Genomic DNA, 15,522 nt, shown 5'->3' on the forward strand with positions numbered 1-15,522 from the left:
TGGCTCGTTGGTCCAGGGGTATGATTCTCGCTTAGGGTGCGAGAGGTCCCGGATTCAAATCCCGGACAAGCACGTACTTTACAAATTTTAGCTGTCTTCATGAACAAATATTCATGTTAAGCACTGAAGTAAAAGGTAACTCTGCCTGTTATCGTGGCTCGTTGTTCTACAAATCCCGATCGCGTCCATATTTACTAAATTTTAGCTCTCAACATTCATAAATATTCGTCTTATGCGTTTACTTAAAAAATAACTTAATATCTTATCATGGCTCGTTGGTCTAGGGGTATGATTCTCGCTTTCGGTCCGAGAGGTCCCGGATACAAATCCCGGACCAGCCCATATTTATTAGCCGTCAACATTCACGAATATTTTTTGAACCGCAGCTCCCTGGGCTAGGTGTTTAAACTTTGCTCTGGGCAATAGAGATCCCGGGTTCAATTGCCGGACAAGAATATATTTTAATTTCCTTACCCTTTTTTATATTAATATTATTATATTTTGGTGCATTTAACCTTTCGTTTTTTTTTTACACCGAATACATGACAATAAACCCTTTTTTATAATTTAAGGTAAACGTTTGTGTTTGAAAAAAATCGACTTATGCACTTAGGTATAAAATAACACAGTATTATAGAGTGGCTCGTTGATCTAGGGTTATGATCCTCGCTTTGGGTGCGAGAGGACCCGGCTTCAAATCCCGGACGAGCCTTCATTCGAAAAATTTTAGCTGTCAACGTTCACAAATATTCGTCTTATGCACTTATTTAAAAAATAACTTAGTAACTTATCGTGGCTCGTTGGACTATGGGTATGATACAATTCCCCGGCGAGCCCATATTTAACAAATTTTAGCTCTTTACATGCTCAATATTCGTGTTATTCACTCAAGTAAAAGATAACTCTACCTGATATCGTGGCTCGTTGTTCTACAAATCCTCTTCGTCTCAGGCATTTACTTCGAATGTATGTTATGTAATTTATATGTTAGTCGTTTATCAAATATTACGCCAAGATATTTAAATTCTGTAATATATGTAATACTGTTTCCGTAGAGTGTAATCTTCATATCTGTCAGTTTTCGCTTGTTTGTGAACAATAGAGCTTTGGAAACCATATTTACTAAATTTTAGCTCTAAACATTTACAAATATTAGTCTTATGCACTAAGGTAAAAAATAACGTAATATCTTATCGTGGCTCGTTGGTCTAGGGGTATGATTCTCGCTTAGGGTGCGAGAGGTCCCGGGTTCAAATCCCGGAGGAGCCCGTACTTTACAAATTTTAGCTGTCTTCAAGAACAAATATTCGTGTTAAGCATTCACGTAAAAGATAACTCTGCCTGTTATCGTGGCTCGTTGTTCTACAAATCCCGATCGCATCCATATTTACTAAATTTCAGCTCTCAACATTCAAAAATATTCGTCTTATGCGCTTACGTAAAAAATAACTTAATATGTTATCGTGGCTCGTTGGTCTAGAGGTATATTTCTCGCTTTGGGTGCGAGAGATCCCGGATTCAAATCCCGGAAGTGCCCATATTTAACAAATTATAGCTGTCTACATACACAAATATTCGTCTTATGCACTTAGGTAAAAATAACTTAATATCTTATCGTAGCTCGTTGGTCTATGGGTATGATACAATTCCCGGGCGAGCCCATATTTAACAAATTTTAGCTCTTTAAATGATCAATATTCGTGTTAATCACTTAAGTAAAAGATAACTCTATCTGTTATCGTGGCTCGTTGTTCTGCGAATCCCGATCGAATCCATATTTATTAAATTTTAGGTCTCAACATTCACAAATATTCGTTTCATGCACTAACGTAAAAAATAACCTAAAATATTATCGTGGCTCGTTGGTCTAGAGGTATGATTGTCGCTTCGGGTGCGAGAGGTCCCGGATTCAATTCCCGGACGATCCCATATTTACTAAATTTTAGCTGTCAACATTCACAAATATTTCATTTCGCATTTAAACTGTATGTTTGTCTTTATTAAATATCGTCCCGTAAATAAATTCCCGTACGAGTCCATATTTAACAAATTTTAGCTCTTTACATGATCAATATTCGTGTTAATCACTTAAGTAAAAGATAACTCTACCAGTTACCGTGGCTCGTTGTTCTACAAATCCCGATCGAATCCATATTTACTAAATTTTAGGTCTCAACATTCACAAATATTCGTCTTATGCACTAACGTAAAAAATAACTTAAAATCTTATCGTTGCTTGTTGGTCTAGGGGTATGATTCTCGCTTTGGGTGCGAGAGGTGCCAGATTCAAATCCCGGACGAACCCATATTTAACAAATTTTAGCTGTCTACATTTATAATTATTCTTCTTATGCACTTATGTAAAAATATATTTATATGTTATGGTTGATCGTTGGTCTGTGGGCATGATACAAGTCCCGGACGAGCCCGTGTTTTACAAATTTTAGCTATCTACATGCTTAAATATTCGTGGTAAGTACTTATGTAAAAGATAACTCTGCCTGTTATTGTAACTCTGCCTGTTATCGAGACCATGTTTAACAAATTTTAGCTGTCTGAACACACAAATATTCGTCTTATGCACTTAGGTAAAAATAACTTTATATCTTATCGTAGCTCGTTGATCTATGGGTATGATACAATTCCCGGGCGAGCCCATATTTAACAAATTTTAGCTCTTTACATGCTCAATATTCGTGTTATTTACTTAAGTAAAAGATAACTCTACCTGTTATCGTGGCTCGTTGTTCTACAAATACCGATCGAAACCATATTTACTAAATTTTAGGTCTCAACATTCACAAAAATTCATCTTATGCGCTTACGTAAAAAATAACCTAAAATATTATCGTGGCTGGTTGGTCTAGAGGTATGATTGTCGCTTCGGTTGCGAGAGGTCCCGGGTTCAATCCCGGACGATCCCATATTTACTAAATTTTAGCTGTCAACATTCACAAATATTTCATTTCGCATTTAAACTGTATGTTTGTCTTTATTAAATATCGTCCCGTAAATAAATTCCCGTACGAGTCCATATTTAAATATTTTCAGCTGTTAACATTAAAATTCCTACTATTCCTCAATTGAAGTAATACTTTTCCATGCTAATTACGCCTAATACTCTCAGGAAATGAATCAACAATTATGTTACTGCGTGCGTTCTTGGACTATGGCTTCAGTCTTTCTTCGAGCTCTAGAGGCTCCACGTTAAAATCCCGAACAAGACTGTATGTTAATTTTTTACCTATTTCTTTATTTGAAGTATAGGCTTGTGCTTTATAAACATCGTCTTACGCCCACAGGAAGAACTATTCGTGCCGTTAAAAGTGGCTCGTTGGTCCAGGGTTATGATTCTCGCTTAAGGTGCGAGAGGTCCCGGGTTCAAATCCCGACGAGCACGTACTTTACAAATTTTAGCTGTCTTCATAAACAAATATTCATGTAAGCACTGAAGTAAAAGGTAACTCTGCCTGTTATCGTGGCTCGTTGTTCTACAAATCCCGATCGCATCCATATTTACTAAATTTTAGCTCTCAACATTCATAAATATTCGTCTTATGCGTTTACGTAAAAAATAACTTAATATCTTATCGTGGCTCGTTGGTATAGAGGTATGGTTCTCGCTTTGGGTGCGAGAGGTCCCGGGTTCAAATCCCGGACGAGACCGTATTTAACAAATTTTGCTGTCTAAATTTATAAATATTCTTCTTATGCACTCAGGTAAAAATATCTTTATATGTTATGGTTGGTCGTTGGTCTGTGGGTATAATAAAAGTCCCGGACGAGCCCGTGTTTTACATATTTTAGTTGTCCACATGCTTAAATATTCGTGTTAAGCACTTAGGTAAAAGCTAACTCTGCCTGTTATCGAGACCATGTTTAACAAATTTTAGCTGTCTAAACACACAAATATTCGTCTTATGCACTTATGTAAAAAAACTTGTTATGTTATGGTTAATCGTTGGTCTGTTTGTATGATACAAGTCCCGGACGAGCCCGTGTTCTACAAATTTTAGCTGTCTACATGCTTAAATAATCGTGTTAAGCACTTACGTAAAAGATAACTCTGCCTGTTATCGAGCCCATGTTTAACAAATTTTAGCTGTCTACATACACAAATATTCGTCTTCTGCACTTGGGTAAAAATAACTTTATATCTTATCGTAGCTCGTTGATCTATGGGTATGATACAATTCCCGGGCGAGCTCATATTTAACAAATTTTAGCTCTTTACATGCTCAATATTCGTGTTATTCACTTAAGTAAAAGATAACTCTATCTGTTATCGTGGCTCGTTGTTCTACAAATCCCGATCGACACCATATTTACTAAATTTTAGCTCTAAACATTTACAAATATTAGTCTTAAGCACTAACGTAAAAAATTACTCAATATCTTATGGTGGCTCGATGGTCTAGGGGTATGATTCTCGCTTTGGGTGCGAGAGGTCCCGGGTTCAAACCCCGGACGGCCTCAATTTACAAAATTTTAGCTGTCTACATTTATAAATATTATTCTTATGCACTTAGGTAAAAATAACTTTATAGGTTATGGTAGATCGTTGGTCTGAGGGTATAATACAAGTCCCGGACGAGCCCGTGTTTTACAAATTTTAGCGGTCTATATGCTTAAATATTTGTGTTAAGCACTCAAGTAAAAGAAATCTCTTCCTGTTATTGTGGCTCGTTGCTCTACAAATCCCGATCGAATCCATATTTACTAAATTTTAGCTCACAACATTCACAAATATTCGTCTTATGCAGTTACGTAAAAAATAACTAAATATCTTATCGTGGCTCGTTGGTCTAGGGGTATGATTCTCGCTTTGGGTGCGAAAGGTCCCGGGTTCAAATCCCGGACGAGCCCATGTTTAACAAATTTTAGCTGTCTACATTTTTAAATATTCTTCTTATGCACTTAGGTAAAAATAACTTTATATGTTATGGTTGATCGTTGGTCTGTGGGTATGATACAAGTCCCGGACGAGCCCGTGTTCTACAAATTTTAGCTGTCTACATGCTTAAATATTCGTGTTAAGCACTTACGTAAAAGATAACTCTGCCTGTTATTGTAAATGTGCATGTTATCGAGCCCATGTTTAACAAATTTTAGCTCTCTACATACACAAATATTCGTCTTATGCACTTAGGTAAAAATATCTTTATATCTTATCGTAGCTCGTTGGTCTATGGGTATGATACAATTCCGGGGCGAGCCCATATTTAACAAATTATACCTCTTTACATGCTCAATATTCGTGTTATTCACTTAAGTAAAAGATAACTCTATCCGTTATCGTGGCTCGTTGTTCTACAAATCCCGATCGAATCCATATTTACTAAATTTTAGGTCTCAACATTCCCAAATATTCGTCTAATGCACTAACGTAAAAAATAACTTAATATGTTATCGTGGCTCGTTGGTCTAGGGGTATGATTCTCGCTTTGGGTGCGAGAGGTCCCGGGTTCAAATCCCGAACGAGCCCATATTTTAGTGATTTGTTATCGTAGCTCGTTGTTCTACAAATCGCGATCGAAACCATATTTACTAAATTTTAGCTCTCAACATACTCAAATATTCGTCTTATGCACTAACGTAAAAAAGAATTTAATATCTTATCGTGGCTCGTTGGTCTAGAGGTATGATTCTCGCTTTGGGTGCGAGAGGTCCCGGGTTCAAATCCCGGACGAGCCCGTATTTAACAAATTTTGCTGTCTAAATTTATAAATATTCTTCTTATGCACTCAGGTAAAAATATCTTTATATGTTAAGGTTGGTCGTTGGTCTGTGGGTATGATACAAGTCCCGGAGGAGCCCATGTTTTACAAATTTTAGTTGTCCACATGCTTAAATATTCGTGTTAAGCACTTAGGTAAAAGCTAACTCTGCCTGTTATCGAGACCATGTTTAACAAATTTTAGCTGTCTAAACACACAAATATTCGTCTTATGCACTTAGGTAAAAATAACTTTATATCTTATCGTAGCTCGTTGATCTATGGGTATGATACAATTCCCGGGCAAGCCCATATTTAACAAATTTTAGCTCTTTACATGCTCAATATTCGTGTTATTCACTTAAGTAAAAGATAACTCTATCTGTTATCTTGGCTCGTTGTTCTACAAATCCCGATCGAAACCATATTTACTAAATTTCAGCTCTAAACATTTACAAATATTAGTCTTATGCACTAACCTAAAAATAACTTAGTATCTTATCGTGGCTCGTTGGGCTAGGGGTATGATTCTCGCTTTGGGTGCGAGAGGTCCCGGGTTCAAATCCCGGACGAGCCCATGTTTAACAAATTTTAGCTGTCTACATTTTTAAATATTCTTCTTATGCACTTAGGTAAAACTAACTTTATATGTTATGGTTGATCGTTGGTCTGTGGGTATGATACAAGTCCCGGACGAGCCCGTGTTTTACAAATTTTAGCTGTCTACATGCTTAAATATTCGTGTTAAGCACTTACGTAAAAGATAACTCTGCCTGTTATTGTAAATGTGCATGTTATCGAGCCCATGTTTAACAAATTTTAGCTCTCTACATACACAAATATTCGCCTTATGCACTTAGGTAAAAATAACTTTATATCTTATCGTAGCTCGTTGGTCTATGGGTATGATACAATTCCCGGGCGAGCCCATATTTAACAAATTATAGCTCTTTACATGCTCAATATTCGTGTTATTCACTTAAGTAAAAGATAACTCTATCCGTTATCGTGGCTCGTTGTTCTACAAATCCCGATCGAATCCATATTTACTAAATTTTAGGATTCAACATTCACAAATATTCGTCTAATGCACTAACGTAAAAAATAACTTAATATGTTATCGTGGCTCGTTGGTCTAGGGGTATGATTCTCGCTTTGGGTGCGAGAGGTCCCGGGTTCAAATCCCGGACGAGCCCATATTTTAGTGATTTTAGCTGTCTACATTTATAAATATTCTTCTTATGCACTTAGGTAAAAATAACTTTATAGGTTATGATAGATCGTTGGTCTGTGAGTATAATACAAATCCCGGACGAGCCCGTGTTTTACAAATTGTAGCTGTCTACATGCTTAAATATTCGTGTTAAGCACTGAAGTAAAAGATATCTCTTGTGGGCGTCAAGTGATAAGACGTTAGCCCACAGTCCGACTCCATAACATGTCCAGGTTCAAAACTCAGTTTATTCAACAAAACAGTTCGGGTTACAACGACAAAACAACAACGACGTCACGATACTCTCCGGCCTCCAACTGGCTGGTCCAGGCTCACACTGCCTAGCTGTACAGTACAGGGCAGGGCTTATAAAGGAGATAACTCACAGGCGAGAACTCCCAAGGCGAGAAGAAGCGTTATACACGAGAAAACATTATACACATTATACAGCAAGGCAAAGTCTCTCAGTATTGTTACAGGGCAAAGTCTCTCAGCATTGTATATAAAGAAGCATTGTTATACATGGGTTACAGGAAACAATCCAGGCGCATACACATTATGCCAGCTGGCCTCTCAGTATTGTTACAGGGCAAAGTCTCTTAGCATTGTATATAAAGAAGCATTGTTATACATGGGTTACAGGAAACAATCTAGGCGCATACACATTATGCCAGCTGGCCAGCTGTTAAAGTTACACAACGCAAAATTCAATCTTTATGCATTAAGTTAAATTTAGATAATTATATATATTAAATATTTGTGCTCGGAGCACCCTCAACCGCTACACTCTTACTGTTATTGTGGCACGTTGTTCTACAAATCCCGATCGAATCCATATTTACTAAATTTTAGCTCACAACATTCACAAAAATTCATCTTATGTGCTTACGTAAAAAATAACCTAATACCTTATCGTGGCTCGTTGGTCTAGAGGTATGATTCTCGCTTCGGGTGCGAGAGGACCCGGGTTCAATTCCCGGACGACCCCAGATTTACTAAATTTTAGCTGTCAACATTCACAAATATTTCATTTCGCATTTAAACTGTATGTTTGTCTTTAATAAATATCGTCCGGTAAATAAATTCCTGTACGAGTCCATATTTAAATATTTTTAGGTGTTAACATTAAAAGTCCTACTATTCCTCAATTGAAGTAATACTTTTCCATGATAATCATCGCCTAATATTCTCAGGAAATGAATCAACAATTATGTTACTGCGTGCGTTCTTGGACTATGGCTGCAATCTTTCTTCGAGCTCTAGAAGCTCCAGGTTATAACCCCGAACAAGACTGTATGTTAATTTTTTACCTATTTCTTTATTTGAAGTGTAGGCTTGTGCTTGATAAACATCGTCTTACGCACTCAGGAAGAACTATTCGTGCCGATAAAAGTGGCTCGTTGGTCTAGGGGTATGATTCTCGCTTTGGGTGCGAGAGGTCCCGGGTTCAAACCCCGGACGGCCTCAATTTACAAAATTTTAGCTGTCTACATTTATAAATACTATTCTTATGCACTTAGGTAAAAATAACTTTATAGGTTATGGTAGATCGTTGGTCTGAGGGTATAATACAAGTCCCGGACGAGCCCGTGTTTTACAAATTTTAGCGGTCTATATGCTTAAATATTTGTGTTAAGCACTCAAGTAAAAGAAATCTCTTCCTGTTATTGTGGCTCGTTGCTCTACAAATCCCGATCGAATCCAAATTTACTAAATTTTAGCTCACAACATTCACAAATATTCGTCTTATGCAGTTACGTAAAAAATAACTAAATATCTTATCGTGGCTCGTTGGTCTAGGGGTATGATTCTCGCTTTGGGTGCGAGAGATCCCGGGTTCAAATCCCGGACGAGCCCATGTTTAACAAATTTTAGCTGTCTACATTTTTAAATATTCTTCTTATGCACTTAGGTAAAAATAACTTTATATGTTATGGTTGATCGTTGGTCTGTGGGTATGATACAAGTCCCGGACGAGCCCGTGTTCTACAAATTTTAGCTGTCTACATGCTTAAATATTCGTGTTAAGCACTTACGTAAAAGATAACTCTGCCTGTTATTGTAAATGTGCATGTTATCGAGCCCATGTTTAACAAATTTTAGCTCTCTACATACACAAATATTCGTCTTATGCACTTAGGTAAAAATAACTTTATATCTTATCGTAGCTCGTTGGTCTATGGGTATGATACAATTCCGGGGCGAGCCCATATTTAACAAATTATACCTCTTTACATGCTCAATATTCGTGTTATTCACTTAAGTAAAAGATAACTCTATCCGTTATCGTGGCTCGTTGTTCTACAAATCCCGATCGAATCCATATTTACTAAATTTTAGGTCTCAACATTCCCAAATATTCGTCTAATGCACTAACGTAAAAAATAACTTAAAATGTTATCGTGGCTCGTTGGTCTAGGGGTATGATTCTCGCTTTGGGTGCGAGAGGTCCCGGGTTCAAATCCCGAACGAGCCCATATTTTAGTGATTTGTTATCGTAGCTCGTTGTTCTACAAATCGCGATCAAAACCATATTTACTAAATTTTAGCTCTTAACATACTCAAATATTCGTCTTATGCACTAACGTAAAAAAGAATTTAATATCTTATCGTGGCTCGTTGGTCTAGAGGTATGATTCTCGCTTTGGGTGCGAGAGGTTCCGGGTTCAAATCCCGGACGAGCCCGTATTTAACAAATTTTGCTGTCTAAATTTATAAATATTCTTCTTATGCACTCAGGTAAAAATATCTTTATATGTTATGGTTGGTCGTTGGTCTGTGGGTATGATACAAGTCCCGGAGGAGCCCATGTTTTACAAATTTTAGTTGTCCACATGCTTAAATATTCGTGTTAAGCACTTAGGTAAAAGCTAACTCTGCCTGTTATCGAGACCATGTTTAACAAATTTTAGCTGTCTAAACACACAAATATTCGTCTTATGCACTTAGGTAAAAATAACTTTATATCTTATCGTAGCTCGTTGATCTATGGGTATGATACAATTCCCGGGCGAGCCCATATTTAACAAATTTTAGCTCTTTACATGCTCAATATTCGTGTTATTCACTTAAGTAAAAGATAACTCTATCTGTTATCTTGGCTCGTTGTTCTACAAATCCCGATCGAAACCATATTTACTAAATTTTAGCTCTAAACATTTATAAATATTAGTCTTATGCACTAACCTAAAAATAACTTAGTATCTTATCGTGGCTCGTTGGGCTAGGGGTATGATTCTCGCTTTGGGTGCGAGAGGTCCCGGGTTCAAATCCCGGACGAGCCCATGTTTAACAAATTTTAGCTGTCTACATTTTTAAATATTCTTCTTATGCACTTAGGTAAAAATAACTTTATATGTTATGGTTGATCGTTGGTCTGTGGGTATGATACAAGTCCCGGACGAGCCCGTGTTTTACAAATTTTAGCTGTCTACATGCTTAAATATTCGTGTTAAGCACTTACGTAAAAGATAACTCTGCCTGTTATTGTAAATGTGCATGTTATCGAGCCCATGTTTAACAAATTTTAGCTCTCTACATACACAAATATTCGCCTTATGCACTTAGGTAAAAATAACTTTATATCTTATCGTAGCTCGTTGGTCTATGGGTATGATACAATTCCCGGGCGAGCCCATATTTAACAAATTATAGCTCTTTACATGCTCAATATTCGTGTTATTCACTTAAGTAAAAGATAACTCTATCCGTTATCGTGGCTCGTTGTTCTACAAATCCCGATCGAATCCATATTTACTAAATTTTAGGATTCAACATTCACAAATATTCGTCTAATGCACTAACGTAAAAAATAACTTAATATGTTATCGTGGCTCGTTGGTCTAGGGGTATGATTCTCGCTTTGGGTGCGAGAGGTCCCGGGTTCAAATCCCGGACGAGCCCATATTTTAGTGATTTTAGCTGTCTACATTTATAAATATTCTTCTTATGCACTTAGGTAAAAATAACTTTATAGGTTATGATAGATCGTTGGTCTGTGAGTATAATACAAATCCCGGACGAGCCCGTGTTTTACAAATTGTAGCTGTCTACATGCTTAAATATTCGTGTTAAGCACTGAAGTAAAAGATATCTCTTGTGGGCGTCAAGTGATAAGACGTTAGCCCACAGTCCGACTCCATAACATGTCCAGGTTCAAAACTCAGTTTATTCAACAAAACAGTTCGGGTTACAACGACAAAACAACAACGACGTCACGATACTCTCCGGCCTCCAACTGACTGGTCCAGGCTCACACTGCCTAGCTGTACAGTACAGGGCAGGGCTTATAAAGGAGATAACTCACAGGCGAGAACTCCCAAGGCGAGAAGAAGCGTTATACACGAGAAAACATTATACACATTATACAGCAAGGCAAAGTCTCTCAGTATTGTTACAGGGCAAAGTCTCTCAGCATTGTATATAAAGAAGCATTGTTATACATGGGTTACAGGAAACAATCCAGGCGCATACACATTATGCCAGCTGGCCTCTCAGTATTGTTACAGGGCAAAGTCTCTTAGCATTGTATATAAAGAAGCATTGTTATACATGGGTTACAGGAAACAATCTAGGCGCATACACATTATGCCAGCTGGCCAGCTGTTAAAGTTACACAACGCAAAATTCAATCTTTATGCATTAAGTTAAATTTAGATAATTATATATATTAAATATTTGTGCTCGGAGCACCCTCAACCGCTACACTCTTACTGTTATTGTGGCTCGTTGTTCTACAAATCCCGATCGAATCCATATTTACTAAATTTTAGCTCACAACATTCACAAAAATTCATCTTATGCGCTTACGTAAAAAATAACCTAATACCTTATCGTGGCTCGTTGGTCTAGAGGTATGATTCTCGCTTCGGGTGCGAGAGGACCCGGGTTCAATTCCCGGACGACCCCAGATTTACTAAATTTTAGCTGTCAACATTCACAAATATTTCATTTCGCATTTAAACTGTATGTTTGTCTTTAATAAATATCGTCCGGTAAATAAATTCCTGTACGAGTCCATATTTAAATATTTTTAGGTGTTAACATTAAAAGTCCTACTATTCCTCAATTGAAGTAATACTTTTCCATGATAATCATCGCCTAATATTCTCAGGAAATGAATCAACAATTATGTTACTGCGTGCGTTCTTGGACTATGGCTGCAATCTTTCTTCGAGCTCTAGAAGCTCCAGGTTATAACCCGAACAAGACTGTATGTTAATTTTTTACCTATTTCTTTATTTGAAGTGTAGGCTTGTGCTTGATAAACATCGTCTTACGCACTCAGGAAGAACTATTCGTGCCGATAAAAGTGGCTCGTTGGTCTAGGGGTATGATTCTCGCTTTGGGTGCGAGAGGTCCCGGGTTCAAACCCCGGACGGCCTCAATTTACAAAATTTTAGCTGTCTACATTTATAAATACTATTCTTATGCACTTAGGTAAAAATAACTTTATAGGTTATGGTAGATCGTTGGTCTGAGGGTATAATACAAGTCCCGGACGAGCCCGTGTTTTACAAATTTTAGCGGTCTATATGCTTAAATATTTGTGTTAAGCACTCAAGTAAAAGAAATCTCTTCCTGTTATTGTGGCTCGTTGCTCTACAAATCCCGATCGAATCCATATTTACTAAATTTTAGCTCACAACATTCACAAATATTCGTCTTATGCAGTTACGTAAAAAATAACTAAATATCTTATCGTGGCTCGTTGGTCTAGGGGTATGATTCTCGCTTTGGGTGCGAGAGATCCCGGGTTCAAATCCCGGACGAGCCCATGTTTAACAAATTTTAGCTGTCTACATTTTTAAATATTCTTCTTATGCACTTAGGTAAAAATAACTTTATATGTTATGGTTGATCGTTGGTCTGTGGGTATGATACAAGTCCCGGACGAGCCCGTGTTCTACAAATTTTAGCTGTCTACATGCTTAAATATTCGTGTTAAGCACTTACGTAAAAGATAACTCTGCCTGTTATTGTAAATGTGCATGTTATCGAGCCCATGTTTAACAAATTTTAGCTCTCTACATACACAAATATTCGTCTTATGCACTTAGGTAAAAATAACTTTATATCTTATCGTAGCTCGTTGGTCTATGGGTATGATACAATTCCGGGGCGAGCCCATATTTAACAAATTATACCTCTTTACATGCTCAATATTCGTGTTATTCACTTAAGTAAAAGATAACTCTATCCGTTATCGTGGCTCGTTGTTCTACAAATCCCGATCGAATCCATATTTACTAAATTTTAGGTCTCAACATTCCCAAATATTCGTCTAATGCACTAACGTAAAAAATAACTTAAAATGATATCGTGGCTCGTTGGTCTAGGGGTATGATTCTCGCTTTGGGTGCGAGAGGTCCCGGGTTCAAATCCCGAACGAGCCCATATTTTAGTGATTTGTTATCGTAGCTCGTTGTTCTACAAATCGCGATCAAAACCATATTTACTAAATTTTAGCTCTTAACATACTCAAATATTCGTCTTATGCACTAACGTATAAAAGAATTTAATATCTTATCGTGGCTCGTTGGTCTAGAGGTATGATTCTCGCTTTGGGTGCGAGAGGTTCCGGGTTCAAATCCCGGACGAGCCCGTATTTAACAAATTTTGCTGTCTAAATTTATAAATATTCTTCTTATGCACTCAGGTAAAAATATCTTTATATGTTATGGTTGGTCGTTGGTCTGTGGGTATGATACAAGTCCCGGAGGAGCCCATGTTTTACAAATTTTAGTTGTCCACATGCTTAAATATTCGTGTTAAGCACTTAGGTAAAAGCTAACTCTGCCTGTTATCGAGACCATGTTTAACAAATTTTAGCTGTCTAAACACACAAATATTCGTCTTATGCACTTAGGTAAAAATAACTTTATATCTTATCGTAGCTCGTTGATCTATGGGTATGATACAATTCCCGGGCGAGCCCATATTTAACAAATTTTAGCTCTTTACATGCTCAATATTCGTGTTATTCACTTAAGTAAAAGATAACTTTATCTGTTATCTTGGCTCGTTTTTCTACAAATCCCGATCGAAACCATATTTACTAAATTTTAGCTCTAAACATTTACAAATATTAGTCTTATGCACTAACCTAAAAATAACTAAGTATCTTATCGTGGCTCGTTGGGCTAGGGGTATGATTCTCGCTTTGGGTGCGAGAGGTCCCGGGTTCAAATTTCGGACGGCCTCAATTTACAAAATTTTAGCTGTCTACATTTGTAAATATTATTCTTATGCACTTGGGTAAAAATAACTTTATAGGTTATGGTAGATCGTTGGTCTGTGGGTATAATACAAGTCCCGGACGAGCCCGTGTTTTACAAATTTTAGCGGTCTATATGCTTAAATATTCGTGTTAAGCACTCAAGTAAAAGAAATCTCTTCCTGTTATTGTGGCTGGTTGCTCTACAAATCCCGATCGAATCCATATTTACTAAATTTTAGCTCACAACATTCACAAATATTCGTCTTATGCAGTTAGGTAAAAAATAACTAAAAATCTTATCGTGGCTCGTTGGTCTAGGGGTATGATTCTCGCTTTGGGTGCGAGAGGTCCCGGGTTCAAATCCCGGACGAGCCCATGTTTAACAAATTTTAGCTGTATACATTTTTAAATATTCTTCTTATGCACTTAGGTAAAAATAACTTTATATGTTATGGTTGATCGTTGGTCTGTGGGTATGATACAAGTCCCGGACGAGCCCGTGTTCTACAAATTTTAGCTGTCTACATGCTTAAATATTCGTGTTAAGCACTTACGTAAAAGATAACTCTGCCTGTTATTGTAAATGTGCATGTTATCGAGCCCATGTTTAACAAATTTTAGCTCTCTACATACACAAATATTCGCCTTATGCACTTAGGTAAAAATAACTTTATATCTTATCGTAGCTCGTTGGTCTATGGGTATGATACAATTCCCGGGCGAGCCCATATTTAACAAATTATAGCTCTTTACATGCTCAATATTCGTGTTATTCACTTAAGTAAAAGATAACTCTATCCGTTATCGTGGCTCGTTGTTCTACAAATCCCGATCGAATCCATATTTACTAAATTTTAGGATTCAACATTCACAGATATTCGTCTAATGCACTAACGTAAAAAATAACTTAATATGTTATCGTGGCTCGTTGGTCTAGGGGTATGATTCTCGCTTTGGGTGCGAGAGGTCCCGGGTTCAAATCCCGGAGGAGCCCATATTTTAGTGATTTTAGCTGTCTACATTTATAAATATTCTTCTTATGCACTTAGGTAAAAATAACTTTATAGGTTATGATAGATCGTTAGTCTGTGAGTATAATACAAATCCCGGACGAGCCCGTGTTTTACAAATTTTAGCTGTCTATACATGCTTAAATATTCGTGTTAAGCACTGAAGTAAAAGATATCTCTTACTGTTATTGTGGCTCGTTGTTCTACAAATCCCGATCGAATCCATATTTACTAAATTTTAGCTCACAACATTCACAAAAATTCATCTTATGCGCTTACGTAAAAAATAACCTAATACCTTATCGTGGCTCGTTGGTCTAGAGGTATGATTCTCGCTTCGGGTGCGAGAGGACCCGGTTTCAAA

At 37.1% G+C, this 15,522-nt stretch overlaps 18 non-coding genes across 18 annotated transcripts; all 18 read left to right on the top strand.

Annotated features, from left to right (window-relative positions):
* Window positions 1–1,197: 1,197 nt before the first annotated feature.
* Trnap-agg (transfer RNA proline (anticodon AGG)) lies at window positions 1,198–1,269 on the top strand. The gene has a single exon. It is a non-coding gene; the product is annotated as a tRNA-Pro (tRNA).
* A 3,525-nt stretch (window positions 1,270–4,794) lies between these two features.
* Trnap-ugg (transfer RNA proline (anticodon UGG)) lies at window positions 4,795–4,866 on the top strand. Its single transcript has one exon. It is a non-coding gene; the product is annotated as a tRNA-Pro (tRNA).
* A 547-nt stretch (window positions 4,867–5,413) lies between these two features.
* Trnap-ugg (transfer RNA proline (anticodon UGG)) lies at window positions 5,414–5,485 on the top strand. The gene has a single exon. It is a non-coding gene; the product is annotated as a tRNA-Pro (tRNA).
* Window positions 5,486–5,622: 137 nt separating this feature from the next.
* On the top strand, window positions 5,623–5,694 carry Trnap-ugg (transfer RNA proline (anticodon UGG)). Its single transcript has one exon. It is a non-coding gene; the product is annotated as a tRNA-Pro (tRNA).
* A 527-nt stretch (window positions 5,695–6,221) lies between these two features.
* On the top strand, window positions 6,222–6,293 carry Trnap-ugg (transfer RNA proline (anticodon UGG)). Its single transcript has one exon. It is a non-coding gene; the product is annotated as a tRNA-Pro (tRNA).
* Window positions 6,294–6,840: 547 nt separating this feature from the next.
* Window positions 6,841–6,912, top strand: Trnap-ugg (transfer RNA proline (anticodon UGG)). Its single transcript has one exon. It is a non-coding gene; the product is annotated as a tRNA-Pro (tRNA).
* Window positions 6,913–7,845: 933 nt separating this feature from the next.
* Window positions 7,846–7,917, top strand: Trnap-cgg (transfer RNA proline (anticodon CGG)). The gene has a single exon. It is a non-coding gene; the product is annotated as a tRNA-Pro (tRNA).
* Window positions 7,918–8,714: 797 nt separating this feature from the next.
* Window positions 8,715–8,786, top strand: Trnap-ugg (transfer RNA proline (anticodon UGG)). Its single transcript has one exon. It is a non-coding gene; the product is annotated as a tRNA-Pro (tRNA).
* A 547-nt stretch (window positions 8,787–9,333) lies between these two features.
* Trnap-ugg (transfer RNA proline (anticodon UGG)) lies at window positions 9,334–9,405 on the top strand. The gene has a single exon. It is a non-coding gene; the product is annotated as a tRNA-Pro (tRNA).
* A 137-nt stretch (window positions 9,406–9,542) lies between these two features.
* Trnap-ugg (transfer RNA proline (anticodon UGG)) lies at window positions 9,543–9,614 on the top strand. The gene has a single exon. It is a non-coding gene; the product is annotated as a tRNA-Pro (tRNA).
* Window positions 9,615–10,141: 527 nt separating this feature from the next.
* On the top strand, window positions 10,142–10,213 carry Trnap-ugg (transfer RNA proline (anticodon UGG)). The gene has a single exon. It is a non-coding gene; the product is annotated as a tRNA-Pro (tRNA).
* Window positions 10,214–10,760: 547 nt separating this feature from the next.
* Window positions 10,761–10,832, top strand: Trnap-ugg (transfer RNA proline (anticodon UGG)). The gene has a single exon. It is a non-coding gene; the product is annotated as a tRNA-Pro (tRNA).
* A 933-nt stretch (window positions 10,833–11,765) lies between these two features.
* On the top strand, window positions 11,766–11,837 carry Trnap-cgg (transfer RNA proline (anticodon CGG)). The gene has a single exon. It is a non-coding gene; the product is annotated as a tRNA-Pro (tRNA).
* A 796-nt stretch (window positions 11,838–12,633) lies between these two features.
* On the top strand, window positions 12,634–12,705 carry Trnap-ugg (transfer RNA proline (anticodon UGG)). Its single transcript has one exon. It is a non-coding gene; the product is annotated as a tRNA-Pro (tRNA).
* A 547-nt stretch (window positions 12,706–13,252) lies between these two features.
* On the top strand, window positions 13,253–13,324 carry Trnap-ugg (transfer RNA proline (anticodon UGG)). Its single transcript has one exon. It is a non-coding gene; the product is annotated as a tRNA-Pro (tRNA).
* Window positions 13,325–13,461: 137 nt separating this feature from the next.
* On the top strand, window positions 13,462–13,533 carry Trnap-ugg (transfer RNA proline (anticodon UGG)). The gene has a single exon. It is a non-coding gene; the product is annotated as a tRNA-Pro (tRNA).
* A 918-nt stretch (window positions 13,534–14,451) lies between these two features.
* On the top strand, window positions 14,452–14,523 carry Trnap-ugg (transfer RNA proline (anticodon UGG)). Its single transcript has one exon. It is a non-coding gene; the product is annotated as a tRNA-Pro (tRNA).
* Window positions 14,524–15,070: 547 nt separating this feature from the next.
* On the top strand, window positions 15,071–15,142 carry Trnap-ugg (transfer RNA proline (anticodon UGG)). Its single transcript has one exon. It is a non-coding gene; the product is annotated as a tRNA-Pro (tRNA).
* The last annotated feature ends 380 nt before the right edge of the window (window positions 15,143–15,522 follow it).

Source organism: Ciona robusta, chromosome 12 (assembly GCF_009617815.1).
Source record: "Ciona robusta chromosome 12, ASM961781v2".
Classification (NCBI taxonomy): Eukaryota; Metazoa; Chordata; class Ascidiacea; order Phlebobranchia; family Cionidae; genus Ciona; species Ciona robusta.